The sequence below is a fragment of the Charadrius vociferus genome, unplaced genomic scaffold, assembly GCF_000708025.1.
Source record: "Charadrius vociferus isolate BGI_N301 unplaced genomic scaffold, ASM70802v2 scaffold1, whole genome shotgun sequence".
Classification (NCBI taxonomy): Eukaryota; Metazoa; Chordata; class Aves; order Charadriiformes; family Charadriidae; genus Charadrius; species Charadrius vociferus.
In genome coordinates this window covers 2,335,509-2,352,343 of record NW_009647680.1, presented here as the reverse complement: position 1 = coordinate 2,352,343, position 16,835 = coordinate 2,335,509, and positions in this window count along the sequence as shown.

The window sequence follows — 16,835 nt, the reverse complement described above, 5'->3', positions numbered from 1 at the left end:
CGGGGAGCGAGCCCTGCCCCGCCGGGCCGAGGAACCGAGCCCGGGCATGGGGGCACTCGGCCGGGGATGCTTCTCTGTGTATGTGTGTGTTTGCTAAAGGAACACGAATCCGCAAGGGAAATTTCCCTTCGGGGTCTTGAAAAGAACTTTATTGCCCCCGAGGAGTCTGGTGATGCTGCGGGCGAGGTGGTAGTGGTGGGTCTCTGTGTCCCCAGGGGTCATCTTCAGTTCATCGTGCTGGAAAAAGCTCGGTTCCCATCCCACCGTACCAAGTACAAGCACTGGGTGCTCCTCTCTCCCTTCCATCGTCTTCCAGAGGAGGTCCCCAGAAACACTTGTCCTTCTTTCAGGAAGCATGGGACAGCGTGAGTTAGGGGCAAATATGATTAGAAAACATGTGAGCACTCCAATCCTGAAAATTCATCATTGCTCAAGCGTGGATGCTGCCAGAAGCCATATGCACCCTCGGGAGAGCCACCCGTCTGACCAGGGAAAGACTTCCACACCAGGGTGGCCCTTTGCAGATCTTCCATCCCCGTCTTCCTCCTGTTTCCGTCTCTTCAAGTTTTCTTTAGCAGGGCATGGATAAAAGGGAGACACATCCATCTGCCGGTCAGGACAGGCTTCTGGGGGTGGGTGGGAGGAAAAGTGCAGTTACCCACGCCAGGAGGGATGGCCAGAGCCTGCCAGAGCGCTCTGTGCTGGGCAGCCACGGCTCCCGCTGCACTGTATGGACCAGCACAGGTTTCCCTATGTACCGGTTGTCTTCAAGGATGACAAGTGAGTCCCGTGGGGGTCTGGGTGGCCGAAGCACAGCCCCGGGCATGGGGCTGAGCAGGAGTGGGGCTGGGCTTGCTCAGGGCTCAGCTGTAGGGGACCTCTTCCCACTGGGGCTTTCCCACAAGTGTGATGCTGTCATGTGCAGCCAGGTGAAATCCCCACTGTGACATTAGGGTTTCCTACTTTCCTACTTGCAAACCTCAGCAGGGACTTCTAGGACTTAGGTCAGGGCTTAGCGAGAGAGGGTGCAACCCGCATGGACTCCAGGCTCCATCTTCTATTCAGGTTGCTATAAAATCTCCAGCTTCCCCGACTCCTGGTGCATCTCTTGAATCTTCAGCGATGAGAGTCAGATGAAGGGACAGGGGGAGAGAGGTCAGTGAGGACACATCGCCTGAATATTTGATCTCCCTTAGGTTTTGTGGCCTGCTGTGGTGCTGGGGGTGCCTGAAAATGTGGTTGCACTTCCTGTGCAAAGGCAGCCTACAAAGTGCTTCCCCTCCACCCCATCTATCTGTGCTGCTCCTGTGCTTTACCAGATCCCCTCTGCTGCATCACGTCAATGTCGTGTCTGGGTGTCCCTGCTGAAAATGGGATCCCCAGTGGCAAAATTTCTTCCTGATCCCAGTGCTTCATGGCAGTTTTATTCCTCAAAGCATTAAAGAAGGTCTCGTGGTAATGTAAATTTAGGTCTTTTTCAATTCTTTAAACCTTCATTTAAATTATTTTTGAGCGCTTGGCCCAGTGACCTATTTTGGCAGCCCAACATATGTGACATATGCTCATAGAAAATGAATTGAACTTTCAGTAATTTAAAATGTATCACACTGGTTGCATTGATTTAATCCACTCTATTGGAAAGACAGATGTTAGTCATGAAATTGAAATCCAGGTCTGGAGTTCTTCCCAAATATTAGCAGTTTTGGCTTTGCAGTATAGGTCAAATGTTCGGTCCTGGCATAAGAAACGAGTGTTTGTTTCAGCATCAATAATTAGTAGCAAAGAGCTTTCATATTACTTCTTTTTAAAGGGAAAATTATAAAATGTCTAGATGATGGTTTGTTTTTTTTTAATATAAACTGCACCTCAAGAAATACAGTGACAGATATGAGAAAATGACCAGTATTAAGAAAGCATTTAATCAGATTTTTATAAACCCTATTTGTCTGAAAGCTGTCTGGTTCCTCTCTCCCTGAGAGCCCGTAGCAAGCAATGCTTCCCCCCGCTGTGCTGGAAACATCCCCTCTGCAAGGCAGGAGGTGGCTCTTCAGCCGAAACACATCGGGGAGTGAAACAGCAGAGATGGGCGAGCGCTTTGGGCAGGGCAGGAGCCTGTTGGCGGGGCAGCAGAGCACCGGAGGGCAAGGGGGGGGAATTTTGGGGCAGGGTCTCTGCTAGCAGCCTGCAGAGCAGCCTGGCCGTGGCGAGCAGGGGCTGATGTTGGGGACCACTGGCTGCAGCCCCATCAACAAGCAGGGCGAATCGCTTGACTTCAAAGAGTACTGTTGATAGCTGCATTATGGAAGAGCAGCCAACCTCACCATGTTTAACCTTGATGCTTGGCCCCTCTGAGTGCCCCCAGCATCTGCCTGCCTCCCAGCACCCCAAATTCAGTGGGGGATGAGCTCCAGCAGATATCTCTCCTGCTGGTGGGGATGGGGTTTGAAGAGGACTCTCCAGATGAGCCGGTGGTGGGTCCTGGGTTTCGGTGCTCAGGCGTCAGTGCGAGGCTTCGGGAGTGGAGCTGTTTGTGCTGGGTGGGAGCAAAGGGGTGCGCCCTGCCCGGCTCTTCTGCAGGGATGCTGCTTTGGTAGCTAACTCAGCGTACATTTACAGGAAAGCCAGATTGGAGTGTTAATCCTGAGATTACTTACCTCGGCATATTCATGATGTGTTTTCCTAACAAAGCTTTTTATTCAAATCCTGTCCAACCACATTCAGATGAGTCTGATGATATGCCACTCCGGTTTACAGATGTTTCGTCCATTAATGTTGCCCCTCTGGTTTTATTTTTCTCTGCTTGTCAAACAGCAGTTCTAGTAAACACAAACGTATCAAGCAATATAGTACAGGCTGTAAGAAAACAGTTTGTCCTTGTTTAATTACAAAATGCCCTTAAACTAGCAGTCTCTGGGAATGGTTTGTGAAAGACTGGGTTCCCCATCCCTGTACTGCTATGGACACCTGCAGATTTTTATTGCTCCATGCTTGGTGTATTAAGTTTCCCCTCCCCTTCCCTTTGCTTATTCCCATTATTTTAAAGGGTTGTTTTCCCCTTCCTTCTCTTTGCCGTCTGAGAGTCTCTCAAGTTTGTCTGGAAGGCCTGATTTCTCTTCCTGGTGTCATTAATAATGGAACAAAACCACATTAACAATTGCAACAACAGCCAGATAGGAGCCAGAAAGCTCCTTTTGCTCTCTAATATGCTGCATGAGTACTCTGAAATGCTTTATACAGAGAGTTCACTTTTTTTTTTTTAGCTCAGCCTTTCCCTTTGATGTGTTTCTGGACTTGACAAAATGTTTGACCTTGTCTTTTGCCAAAGAAAAGAAAAAGTACCCCAGTGTTAAAAATTCACAGTTACCAGACCTGCAACAGCACTTTAGAGGTAATTTCATCCTGCGAGAAACCACAGGAGAAAATTCAGCAAAGAAATGTTAAGAGGGACTGCAGGGCATTGCATCTGGAGGGTCAGAGGGCTGCGGAGGCTGCTCACCTCTGCCTTGAGATGCTTTTGGTCGGTGCGGTGAGCTGGCAAATAGCTGGCAGAGAGCAGGGAAGAGCTGCAGGCTTCTGAACCGGCAACAGAAATGTACACCAGGCACAGGTATAGAAGAAAAATAGGTAACATCTTGCTGGACTCTCCTCTTTCATGTGAAGTTGGTGGTTCAGGCTTACCTTATTCTGGTCTTCTAGAAGAGAAAAGGACATACACTGGGAGGTCCCAGTGTGTAAAAACATTCCTTCCATCCATATAAGATCAAAAAACGCCTTTTTCAGCATCTGAAGTAGGAGCTGGCCAAATCTGAACTTTGTTTGTCAGTGGTCTCTTTTTGCCCTTTATTTTTGTTTTGGCAGAGGCACAGCACAAAAGCCCTTCTCTTACCCCAAATCAATCAATAGCTGTAAGAGGAGAGACCGTGGGTAATCCTGGTCTGTCAGCATTCCTCCACTTTTTAAGCTGTCTAGGCCTCCTGAATCTCTTTGTGGGTTTGGTCTGTGGTTTTGGGCATTAGGAAAATAGAGGAAAAAATGAAAATTAAGTGAAATTCAACCTTGAAAGATGCAGAAGTGTATATCTGAGGATGCTTAGTAGAAAGCAGACATTTGGAAACAGCTTTTATCGAATGGGAGATAGTCAAAGCACACCTTCTGGTAGGGACAGCCGAGTGACTGCTTTCGCCCGCGAGGCACTGTTCAGTGTCTGAAATTAATCAGGCTTTCGCTATCTGGCATTAAAACTCTTCCAAAGACGTTACACCCTCAGCCCTCTTCACCCTTCTGTATTTACAGAGATCGCAATACTCCCAGTTTCTTTAAACAGGAAACCAAAACATGAAGTTGCTTCTTTCTAGGATGTTTATGGCAAAATAGATAAAAAAATCCTTCCTTTCTTGAGTCCCTGAGGTTGCCTTTATCCCTTCCAGATGGTGTGTCAGGAGCACAGGGCACAGCCAGCACAGGGACAGTGGCCGCAGGTTTGCACCGCAGTAGCAGGACACGTTATATGACAGCTGCAATTCATTGAGCTCTTCATTAGTGGTTTTTTCTCTCTCTCTGCCTTCCTTCCTCCTTCTTTGTTCAGTTCATCATGCCCAATGCATCTGCCTGCAGATGATACCTGACACTGGGACATTCATTATCAACTCTCCACTCCAATGTCTCCCACTCTGGAGACATTCAAAACCCACCTGGACGCTGTCCTGTGCAACCTGTTGTAGGTGACCCTGCTCTGGCGGGGCGGTTGGACTAGATGATCTCCAGAGGTCCCTTCCAACCCTGATCATTCTGTGATTCTGTGATTCTGTGAACATTAGCTGCAATTTTTGCTCCACAAGCAATGACAAGAAAAACTGCTTGACCCAGAGAAGTAGCTACGGCACCAATCAGGGCAGGTGTGACAGCCATGAAAGCATACTTAAAGCCTGCAAAATTAGAAGTATTCTTGTAGGAGTTGGCTACAAAGGCTTTCTGGTATAGCTGTGCCATCAAGACCTTCCCAGAGATTGAAGGAAGGCAACGGTGGCATCCATGCCTCACTTTTATGACAACTACTGGGTTGGGATTTCCAGCCTGGCACAGTTGGTGCATGTCTCTGGGGACCTTGGAGACACTGTGTCTAGTGACACAACCAGGCTGTGTCTCCTATAAAGCTGTATATGTGTCACTCAAAGGCTTGTTTCTCAGATTTTATAGTCCAGCTCTATAAATGAAAGAGGCTTAAAGAATCCCAGCTATCACCCAGTAGCTAAATCTATTATAAAAAACTTGTTTTGCTTCATCTAAAGCTGCTCAAGAATTTGAACCTTGTTTGCTGAATTGTTTTCCCAGGCCCATAAGTAGGGTGTACTGTCTTTCTCCTCTTGCCTTGTATTCAACAGCTAAGGGTGGAAGCTCTCACCCAAGAAATGAGAGACCCAGGTCAAATGTGGATGCTTCTGGGGAGGTGGGAAGGGGAGAATAACTGGATGCCCATTTCTTTTACTCTGAAATGCTAATTCTACAGAACAAAATAGGCTTTAATTTCAGAAAACAAAGACAAAGTAATACTAACAAAATAATAATAATGTGTTACTGATTAAATAAATATTTTTGTGTTCTAGTTTGACCAGGACACCTGAAGGTCAATCATTCCTATAACCCTTCACCTCACCTCAAAGTCTAGAAAAGGGAAAAGGGCCTGATTGGTGTTACACCAGAGAAAGAAAAAATAAAAGGAGCTTTTATCACATGTAAGAATCACCTGGCCATTTTACAAGATACTCTAGTTCTACTTTACTGATCCATGGTACTTTTCACTATTGGTTGTTAGCAGTGTGAAGAATTTCAATTGCAGAATTCAGCAAAGCAAATGGCAAATCTATCCACTGTGTGCAGAATGAAAACAATCTCAAAAATGGGAAAATATGCAAAAGGACACTTGTGTCTTCCCTTTTTTCCCCTGTAAGTTTTGATTTTCTCCTCTCCATTACCAGAACAGCACAAGGTTTTGTCATCCCAAATCTTGCGATGCCCCAGGCACCAATCCTGTCTCCCATCTCCAATTCAGTCACTGTCCTAAGCTGATAGTAGCCCTAAGTAGTGATATGTACAGATTGGGTGAGAACTTAAATAGAGTTAAGCATGAGTAATAACTAAACAAGGCAATAATTAAGCATGATTAAGCTGGTCTAGTTGAAACGGACCCTTTAAGTATCTACACTTGAGTCTCAACAGCTCTTTTTATGTGGATCACCTGGGCACCTCTCCATTTCATTTGGTGTAAATTTGATGCAAAAAATTTACTTTGACCTTCAGTAATGTCCAGTGACAGGACAAGAGGTAATGGGCACAAACTTGAACATAGGAAGTTCCATCTAAATATGAGGAGGAACTTCTTTACTTTGAGGGTGGCAGAGCACTGGCACAGGCTGCCCAGAGAGGTGGTGGAGTCTCCCACTCTGGAGATGTTCAAAACCCGCCTGGACGCCATCCTGTGCAACCTGTTGTAGGTGACCCTGCTCTGGCGGGGGGGTTGGACTAGATGATCTCCAGAAGTCCCTTCCAACCCTGACCATTCTGTGATTCTGTGATTCTGCCCTGTCAGTACAACCATGTCCTCACATGGTCTAACTGAGCTGCCGAAACCAGAACTCTCTTTTTCTACCACTGATTTAGGCTCTCTCTGGGTTTGCAGAAGGGCTGAGCAGGGGCTGCCCACAGGGTCTCTCTGGAGAGCCAAGCTTGGTACTCTTCACTGTGGGCAGCCTTGCTGCCCATGTTGGCTTCCATGTCTGGATAAGGTGCCTGTGGGGAAGCTGGGAATATGCAGCACTGAAACAAATCAAGTCAAGCCCACCTGGCCCTGCAGAATGACTGCTGAAGCATTTTGGGCATGTTGCCTTTCAAATAATGGCCGTGATTGAGCAATGGTGGTGTAATTATACTGTCTCCCATGGAAGCAAGTACGCGTAACTCAGGGCAGTCACAGCTTAGACCCTTGCACATGCACCATGGGTGGAAACTCCTGGAGCACCACGGCTGTCACAACATCAATTATAGCCTTGGCCCCAGCTCCCCACCTCAGCCTGTGTGTTGGGAGGACTTAAGAACTGCTCCAAAAATATCAGAGATGGAAATGTCATTTATTTTTTGCCTCTTATTTGCAGGAGGGCGGTGTGGGTAGGTAGCTGTTGGAGGAGTACTGCAGCACCCTCACTGGCAGCAGAAGACCTCAGAACTACACTAAGGGAGTCATCTGGTGCATGGTGACCTGGGATGGGCTGCGAGTGCCTGCACAGGGCCCAAAGGCCACCGGCCACTTGGGGAGGTGTATTTCTGACTGGCAAGTGTTGGCAATGGTGCCTGGTGGCAGCCTGCATCTCCTGGTGAGGACAGTTCCCAGGACACCACCTAAATGATGCCATGATTCTATGACACTGGGAGAGTCGCATTCAAGGGGCAGGGAAAGGCGTGATCCGAAAGGGAAGTGCTGGTTTGTGTTACTTGGGGCTGCACTTAGGTGGTGCTAGAGAGTAAATAATTAAAACCTCTTTGCAATTTGGGTGTCCGAATGGGGACTTAGCAGACGTTTGTCCCTAAAATATTTTGTGAAGAATGGTGATCGGGTGGACTCAACACTACCTGATAAGGCACATCTCACAGGACATGCCAGGACTGCAATGTTTAAGGAAAAGGAAACTTAAATTGTCTTAACTTTTTAGTATGTTCTCAAACCTTGAAGAACAGGAGACCCCCCAGTTTTATCCAGTGACAAAATCCTTGCCTAAAATTCTCACCAGAGGGATATTTAGAGTGATACAGGCTAAATAAAAATTTGCAGACCAAAACATGACTTATGCATTATCTCGCTCATAAGAGCTCAGCTGGGGGAGTGGTCCTATTTCTTCCAGCTTCCCAAGAAACCCCATTCTTCTCTCTTGTCATGCACATCAGGATTGGCACCAGGCATTTGCATTGCCCTCCAAGTCATGTGGGGGAGAGGAGAACTGGGTAGGGTGGTGTTCATCTTTGGCAGAGCACAGCGGGTTTTCTCCCATATCAAATCCGCCTGCAGGAATTTGGAGCCTGAGTGAGTTTTAGCATCACATTCACCTCTTGGAGGTAAGCACCCTTTAGCCCTTGGGTGTTTTATAGCCCTGGTGCATACCATGTTTGGATAAGGGCTCTGAACATTGTGCTTGCTTTTACCTAGAATCAGGTCCTTCATAGCAACAGGGCCAATGTATGATGATGTCGGACTTCACAGTGGAATTACAGCTAGAAATTCCAGAATTTATATCCAACTAGCCAGTTTTAAGTTTTGCTGTTGGTTTTAACAGTAGTGTGCCAACCTGGCAAATATTATCTCCACTGCGAAATTAAAAACAAGGTCTAACGTGGCCAAACCTATGATACATGCTACAAGCTGTAGCCCCTTGCCTTTTCCACATCCTTCCCTAGCTGTGGTCTTCCACCCTGTGGGGTTCACTTTGAGTTTCCAAAAGGGGCTACACAACAACACGTGTAGCTGATCAGCACATAGCCTTGTCCAAAGCCCCAGGATTTTCTGGAGCTTCATGGACTCTTTATCAGAGACTGTGGTGATAGGATGAAGGTAATGGTTTTACACTGAAAGAGAGGAGATTTAGATTGAATATTAGGAAGAAATTCTTTACTCTGAGGGTGGTAAGACACTGGAACAGGTTGCCCAGGGAAGTTGTAGATGCTCCATCCCTGGAAGTGTTCAAGGCTGGGTTGGATGGGCCTTTGAGCAACCTGATCTAGTGGGAGGTGTCCCTGCCCATGGCAGGGAGGTTGGAACTAGGTGATCTTTAAGGTCCCTTCCAATCCAAACCATTCTACGATGCTATGTGTGTGCACTGAGCCTCACATACAGACACCACAGCAAGACCATGACCTCAGTTTGTGTAGTGTTTCTTAGGTCTGAATTGCCACGATGAAGTGAACAGCAGTACTCCCATAAACCAAGTTACACATGGAATTAAAAGAAGTGCTTGGTCTTAAGGACAGCAAGCAGGGACAGTTCGCCTAGCGCTCTTGAAATGTTTACCCAGCCTTCATCTTCTTCAAACAGCATTTATTTTTTTTTTCTGTAGATTTTACTTTTCTAAGAGGCCTTTTAATTCTGTGAATTTAGTGTTTTCTGCAAATTTAAGTTTATGTGTATATTTCTGTATCCCAGATTTTTATTTCAAATATCTAAATAATTCTTTGAACCTGGAAAGGCTTTGGAAAGGTCGTCTCTTAATGAACTGATGTAGAAACACCAATACAGCAACTGGGGAAAAAAGTTTGACATTCAATCTGTATTCAGCTCTGATCCTCATTAGATGTTTGATTTCTGCTTTTGGGAAAACCTTTTCTAAGCCTATGGAGGACCTGTGTTTTAACTGGGAGAACTGAAGGAGCCCCACTGCAGAGATTGCAGGTTTGATTTCAGCCTCATTTCTGCTTTTTTCACAGTTTTATTCCCAGATTTATATGTGCAAAGGTGACTTTCCCCCTGTTGAGGAGGTGATACAGCCAAAGCAGCTTCAGTGAGGTTGGTCTAGATCTACCTCAATGCGATTGAGCAGTAATCTTTCATAGAATCCATGCAAGTTAGCTTGAATTCATGCTAAGGTGGCATTAACTTCCTTGAATAATGTCAGGACACAACCTCTGTATGGCCTTTGGTAACTGCAATGCTGCTAAAGGCTATCTTTTCATTTATGCTTTGCTGTTGAGGTGACCACAAGTGCTCAGGTGGCCACCAGTGCTCATTGACATTACAGACTTCATTTTCAGAGTAGTGTGTTATTCTTAGTGCCTGAGCATCTCAGAGAGGGCACAGTTAATACAACCTGCCTATATTTCCACTACAGATCCGATGATTGCTTCCTGTATCCCTTGTCCTTGGGTCCAGAGCCATGGTATGAAAGCTTGTTTCTAACCAGCCGCATCCATTCAAGTAGAAGCTACACACCAGTGGTGCATAAAATAACTAATTTCTGGAAACCAAATGTCTCTGTTTTATGTCCAGTGTATAACTCTCTGTCCATAAAATGCTCCTTACATTTACAATTAGTAATCGGGTAGTGAGGCCAAGAAATAAAAAAGGAAAAAAGCCCTTTCAGTACCTAGATGGGCCCCTTTTTCTGTTTCACTACCCATAGAAATTATGACAACTGCAGTAAATTAACTTTTTCACTCCTACCTCCCACTTCTCCTTCAATTAATGAAGATATGGAACAATGGAGTAAATTTATCCAACATAGACCTTTTTCTGATTCAAAGGCAGGTTTGGGTGAAGGTGGATGTTACTAGTTGCTGAGCTTCTGGCCATTGTTTAGTACCTTATTGTCACTTCAAACATATTCCAGGAGGGAATATTTCCTCATAGAAGAGAATATTCTCACTTTGAGCACCATACCTATGACTATCGTGTGCTGTGCTCCTCAATCCCATTTCCTGTGTGTTTCTCTCTCTTTCCTGTCTGTGGCTCTTCTGCTCTTGCCTCTCATTTCCTTGCCTGTACCAATGAACACTTTCAAACTGGCACAGCTCCCTACCTGTTCCTTCCTAGTTCCACCTAATATGATAATCAACAATTAGTTAGTTAACCTTTGCAATTAATTTTCATAGTTAGACTTGAAAACTTAGCGTGATAAAGGGATGTGCAGAGGAACTAATCTGCTAGGCATCGTTTCAAACTGTCCTGTTCAGTTCTGGTGCATATCAGCCCTTGGACTGTGCTTATCATGCTGTGATCTGAGCCCTGTCCAGAGCTGCTTTATGCGACGTACAACACAACATTGCACAGTTCACCAAAATTGTAAAAAATGTGGAAAAGGTGGAAATTTTTCAGTTTGCTTTAGTCCCATAGTGTAAAATTTCTCTCCAATTCTGTAATGAAGTCAAGGTCTGTTATTATTGAATTGTGAGCATAGCTGAACTCTGGGAGAAAATAAATCCCATGGTTGTATTAAAGAAAACCCTGTTGTGCCCTTTCTGGAATGCAAGGGGTCCTTGAATGAATTCCTCCTTAAAACAGAGGAAAACTTTCAGAAGAGCTTCCAGTTTCACTGTAGCATTTTTAGTGATGAAAAATCCACCTCAACCCTTTGCAAATTGTTCTAACATTTAAAGAACCTTAAAAGGTCCTTAAAAGCTGAGCCTCGTTTGTAGTCTGAATTTGTCTAGTTTTAACTGCCAGATATTGGATCTTGTTATAAGACCTGCCTGTGAGAGAAGAGACATTATCAAAATAGCAGGAAAGTGCTCTGCGTATGATTAATCTCATCTAAATTTCAATGTTTTAGTGCATAGCATCACCTGGGGCTTCCTTGCAGGACAACACAGGCAATAGTCAGTTTTAGACTGTGATTCACTTGATCTTTCTATAGACATCTGCATTAGAGTGTCCATTAGCCCATACTGAAGTGCATCTCATTTGTTTGCCCAGCTGAGCACACGATGTGGACTGCTCCTCATTGCCTACTCAGTCACTGATAAGTGCAGTTCAATAGCATAATGCCAACAATCAGCCTCACTGGAGATTCAGATAGCGGATGATAATTTCCTACTTGTAATTACATTTCAAGATCTGTCCGTTAGCCAGTTGTTAATCCACATAATGTAAATGGCATTGATTTTGTATTGTTCTTGTTTCTTAATCAAATTTCGGTCTGATACCATCTCAGATGCTCCACAGGAGATGAAGTCTAAAAATGTCAAGGAAAACCAAGACAATGGAAGCCTCAGGGTATCTCAATGGATCCTGCCAGCCCAGGTGACAGTAGAGTACTGCCCAAAGGCTGGTATTTGCTGCTTTAAGTCTGTCCACTGCAAATATTTTATCCTCTCAGTTCAGTCCCAGGTCCTGGGCCACTAACTGTCCACATTGCATGAATGTTAATGCATTCCCTGGGTCTTTTTTGGAGTGAATGAACTGGTTTCTTTGAAACCAAAATTCAGGTGCTATTCTGGAGAAAGTTCACTCCAGATCACTCCAGAGAGCTGAGATTGAGCTAGATTTGACTCCTCCAACCTCTGCAGTCTTCCAGTTCTGTTCCAGCAGCCTTTGCACCCTCAAACATCCCCCAAGGTCTGGTTGCATTCACTCTACAACTTGGCCCAGTCCAATCCACCGAAGGGATGCTGCTGCTGAAGGAGTTTAGCTTCTTGATCCTGCCGCGAGACTGTCATGGCACTCTTCCAGGGTCACAAAACCACACAATGACTGAGGTGGGAAGGCACGTCTGGAAATCATGTAGTCCAACCCCCTGCTCCGAGCAGAGTGAGTGAGAGCAGGTTGCTCAGACCTGTGTCCAGTTGGCTTTGAGTATCTCCAAGGATGCAGACTGCACATCTCTGAGTGACCTGTTCCAGTGCCTGACCACTCTCACAGTAGAAAAGATTTTTCTTACCGATTATCCTGTGTTTCAGTTTGTGACCATTGCTTCTCATCCTCTCACTAGGCACCACTGAGAAGAGTCTGGCTCTGACTTCTTTCCCCCCTGCTTCAGGTATTTATAAAGATTTATAAGGTCCCCATGCCTTCTCTTCTCCAGGCTGAACAGTCCCAGCTCTCTCAGCCTCTCATCATATGAAAGATGTTCCAAGCCCTTAATCATCTTCAAAGTCATTCAGTGGATGGTCTTCAGTAAGTCTGTGTCTCTCTTGTACTGGGCATTCCAGCACTGGACACAGCACTCCAGATGTGTCTCACCTGGTCTACAGGGAGGGGAAGGGTCACCTCCCTCGCCCTGATGGCAATTCCCTGCCTAATGCAGCCCAGGAGGCTCTTGGCATTTTTTTACCACACAGACACATTGCTGGTTTATGGTCAGCTTGCTGGCAACCAGAACCCACAGGTCCTTTTTGCAAAGCTGCTCTTGAGCTGGTTGAGCCCCCAGGCTGTCCTGCGGCCTGGGTTTATCCCTCCCCAGGTGCAGGAATTTGCACTTTTGCTGAACTTCGTGGGGTTCCTGTCAGGCCATTTCTCCAGCCTGTCAAGGTCCCCCTGGATGGCAGCACACCCATCTGCTGTATCGGCCACTCCTCCTGGTTTTGTGTCATCTGCATACTTGCCGAGTGCACTGTGCCCCAACACAAAGGCCATTAATGAAGATGCTAAACAGTAGTGGTTCCAGCATCAGACCCTGGGAGACACCAGTAGCAACTGGCATCCAGCTGGACCTTGTGCTGTGGATCACAGAACTCTGAGCCTGGCAGTTCAGCCACTTTTTCAGTCCACCTCACTGTCTACCTATCTAACCTGTACTTCATCAAAAGCCTTGCTAAGGTAAAGATAAACAACATAGAATCATAGAATGGTTTAGGTTGGAAAGGACCTTGAAGATCTTCGAGTTCCAACCCCCCTGCCATGCGCAGGGACACCTCCCACTAGATCAGGTTGCCCAGGGCCACATCCCCCTGGCCTTGAACCCCTCCAGGGATGGGGCCTCAACAACCTCTCTGGGTAACCTGTGCCAGTGCCTCACCACCCTTAAAGTGAAAAACATCTTCCCAATGTTTAATCTAAACCTGCCCTCTTCCAGTTTGAAGCCGTTCCCCCTCGTCCTATCGCTACATGCCCTAGTAAAAAGTCCTTCCCCAGCTCTCCTGTAGGCCCCCTTTAGGGACTGGAAGGCCGCAATAAGATCTCCCCGGAGCCTTCTCTTCTTCAGGCAATCCACTTGTCCTGGGTTGTGAACTAAACTGACCAGGCAAACTGCCCTCCAACTATGAACGGAAGTGCTCAACCCATGCGAAATGAGTGTTCACCATTTATAATAGAGCTTTCTCTCTAACCATTCTGTGATTTTATGATTTCTTCCAAAGATCTCAAAATCCTTCTTGGAGTCAATTAAAATGTTGTCCCTCTTCAAGGAACTGGGAAAGTAAAACATGAGTGAGGCAAGTGAGTTGCCTAAGGTAGATTTGCAAAGTCTTGTGCAACAATACCTCCAGGGTCAGATAAGATATCTGGTGGAGAAAAGCTGAGGAGGGGAGGAGGAAAATGGACACATCTGCCAAGGCAGATCCTGTATTACTTCAAGACACCTGCCAAAAGATTTTTAAAAATCCCACAAAACAACCATTTGGCTGTTTGGCCAAAGAATGGAAACAAAATACTGTTCTTGAGGTTGTTGAAGACAGACATTTCCCAGCAGATCTAAGGAAAACTTTAGCTATGCATCATTTGGGATGTCCATGCTTTTGTGTCTGATAATGGAAACCTTACTCCAGTTCGCACTATTCTCCTTCTTTTGATTATTCCAGGTGGCCCAAATTCCAGTCACAAAGATGATCCTGACCCCTACCTGGTGTGTAGAGAAAGCCATGCTTTGCTGCAGCAGCATTCCCATCCCTGGGGATGATGGATTGCCCCAAAGTTTTAAGGATCAGCAAAGCAAACTCTTTTTTTGTCTGGATTTACAAATGTACTGTAATAGGGGATTATTGCCTTTGAATTCTTCCCTTGTTATAGGAGCACAAAAGTCAGTGGTGGTCAAGAGCGGAAAAGTTATTAGAAAACCAAAGAGCTCTGCTGGCTGAGCTGATGCGTTCTCCAGCAGAGGCTGCAGTAAAGTCTGAGATCTGTGAGGGAAGATTGGTGTGTGGCATGTGGGGCGAAGCTAGAGAGCATGGCTTTTGTCTGGAATCAATGAGAGGATCATTCTGGCCCCACGCAGCTCATTGCTCACCTGGAAGTATCTCCCTGACAGTGCCAGAAATGTCTGGCAAACCTGCAAGTGTTTCTTTGCTTTCTTGCTGGACACCAGCTCTTACTCCAGTGAGAAGGGGAAGAGATGCAGAGAAATGTTGTGCTCCTATTTCTCTCATCTACATAAACCAGACATCCAAAAATCCCTGGTGAGGAACTGAAGAGGTGCTGAGAACTTGTGCAAAACAAATGCTTCCCAAATTGCAGGTTGTCTTTTTTTTTTTTTTTTTTTTTTTAATTAGTCATGACAGATAGGGTATTATTAACCTCAAAAATGCCAGAAACAGGTAGCAGCTGTCTAGTGTGGAAAAAGTTAATAAAAACTGAACTGTACAGTCGTTGGCATGGACGCATCTAAGCGGCAAAGGAGGTAAATCCACAAGTGGAGAGGTAAATTGGGGCCCTCCAATGCCAGAGCAAATTTTTTATAAAGACGGGGCAAGGAAAAGAAAGGGATACTGAACTGGAGGCAGTTACCTGTGAGAGGAATGATTTCACAGGAGCTGGGTCATTATCCCCCGTGCTGGCAACACCTCAAGGACTTTGGGTGTGCTGGGCTGGAACAACTAGGCATTTTGTCATTAAGTATTGCTTTTATATTTATTTTACTTGCAGCTAATTGCTTTCAAAACTTTGCCTGACCTTGATGAATGTTTTCTTTTTAAGCTTGCTTGGGTATGTTCTGAGAAGGGAGTCATATAAGGGTGGAAAATAGTAAACATTCAGGAGAGTTACAGTAATTGTGTCTTTACCATTTTCATCTCTCCACGTGAAGCAGAGCGTGTTTTAGTGGTAGGAAATTCAGAGAAGATTTGTAAGGGCAAAGTGTCTCTGCTGAGTATGCCAGATACCCCTCAGAGCGCTACGACATTCCTATTTGAAGTCACTGGGAGTTTTCTGTGGTGACGCTGGGTGGTGACGTGACGGTGGTGGTGATGTTCTTCAGCAAGGTCCTACCCCAGAGTGCTGTCCTTTGACGTGTCAGAAAGCTGTGGATGTACTGTCTGTCAGGCCAAGCGTGTAAGCACGGAAGGGCTTTAATGTCAAACTTGGGGACTCAACAGCAGGAGAAGTTGGGCACAGCAACGCAGAGAAAAGATGTCTCCAGATGTAGTCATATGCCTTTCAGAGCCACTGGGTGGGATGGTCTGTGAATGGGATGCTGACCTCGACATGAGGACATTGGCATTTCCCTCTCATGTGGGCCATGCAGCACGTCTGTGCCCTTGTGCAAGTGCACTATGTCAGCTTTGGTCTGCTCCACAGAGAGGGCCATACAGGTCCCCAAACTAGGTCATCCCTAAGTCTTGCAGGGGAGTATGCTTGAATCAGCATACAGCAGCTGCGATTCAACAACAAGAGCCCAGTTCTTCTGGCGTTATGGTAATGATAGCTTTGGTGTCTCCCTTAGCTAAGCACGGCCTCACATGCTCCCACTCAGATCGCTGGGGTGTGAAAGACCTCAGTGGGCAACTGCCTAGGGCCATAGTTAATGGTAATGCTTTTAATTTTAAAAACAGGGTGGTTTTTCCCCCCGTTTCTAGACACATTATAATAATATTTCATGAAAATCTCCAGAGATACAGGAAAGAATTTCTGGTCTTGGTTTAACAAAGCATATCAACAGGACTGCTGTGCATGGGAAGTTAAGTGTGCCCAGGTGTTTACTAACACTAGGGCAAAGCATAAACTTGTGTGATATTTTTCTGATGAGAGGCAGAACCTTGCTGAGGATGGGTATTTTAAAGAAGATGGATGCTCCCCATGGGGAGCAGAGTCTTCAAAGCCACATGTAGAGCTTAGGGCTGCCAGTCCTCCTCCTGAGCCACTGCACTTGCCTTGATACAGTTCAGAGTGCCACATGGCTCCTCGCTGAGCTTGCTGTGGCTGTGTGTGGTGGCACCAGCAGATTTTCTCACCTGGTGTGTGCACAGCAGCGTGTTCAGCACGTGCTGGAAGCAATTCACTGAGCAGCATATTGTTTTCACCCTCGGTAGCTCAGTCGGCTGTCAGAGTTGCTCTGCTGTGGGGTGTTTTGGATATGTCAGTAAACACGTTCCTTCCGAACAGTGCCAGATGTTTCCACGCACAGCAGCTCCCACAACCCCTTAGTAAAGGTTTT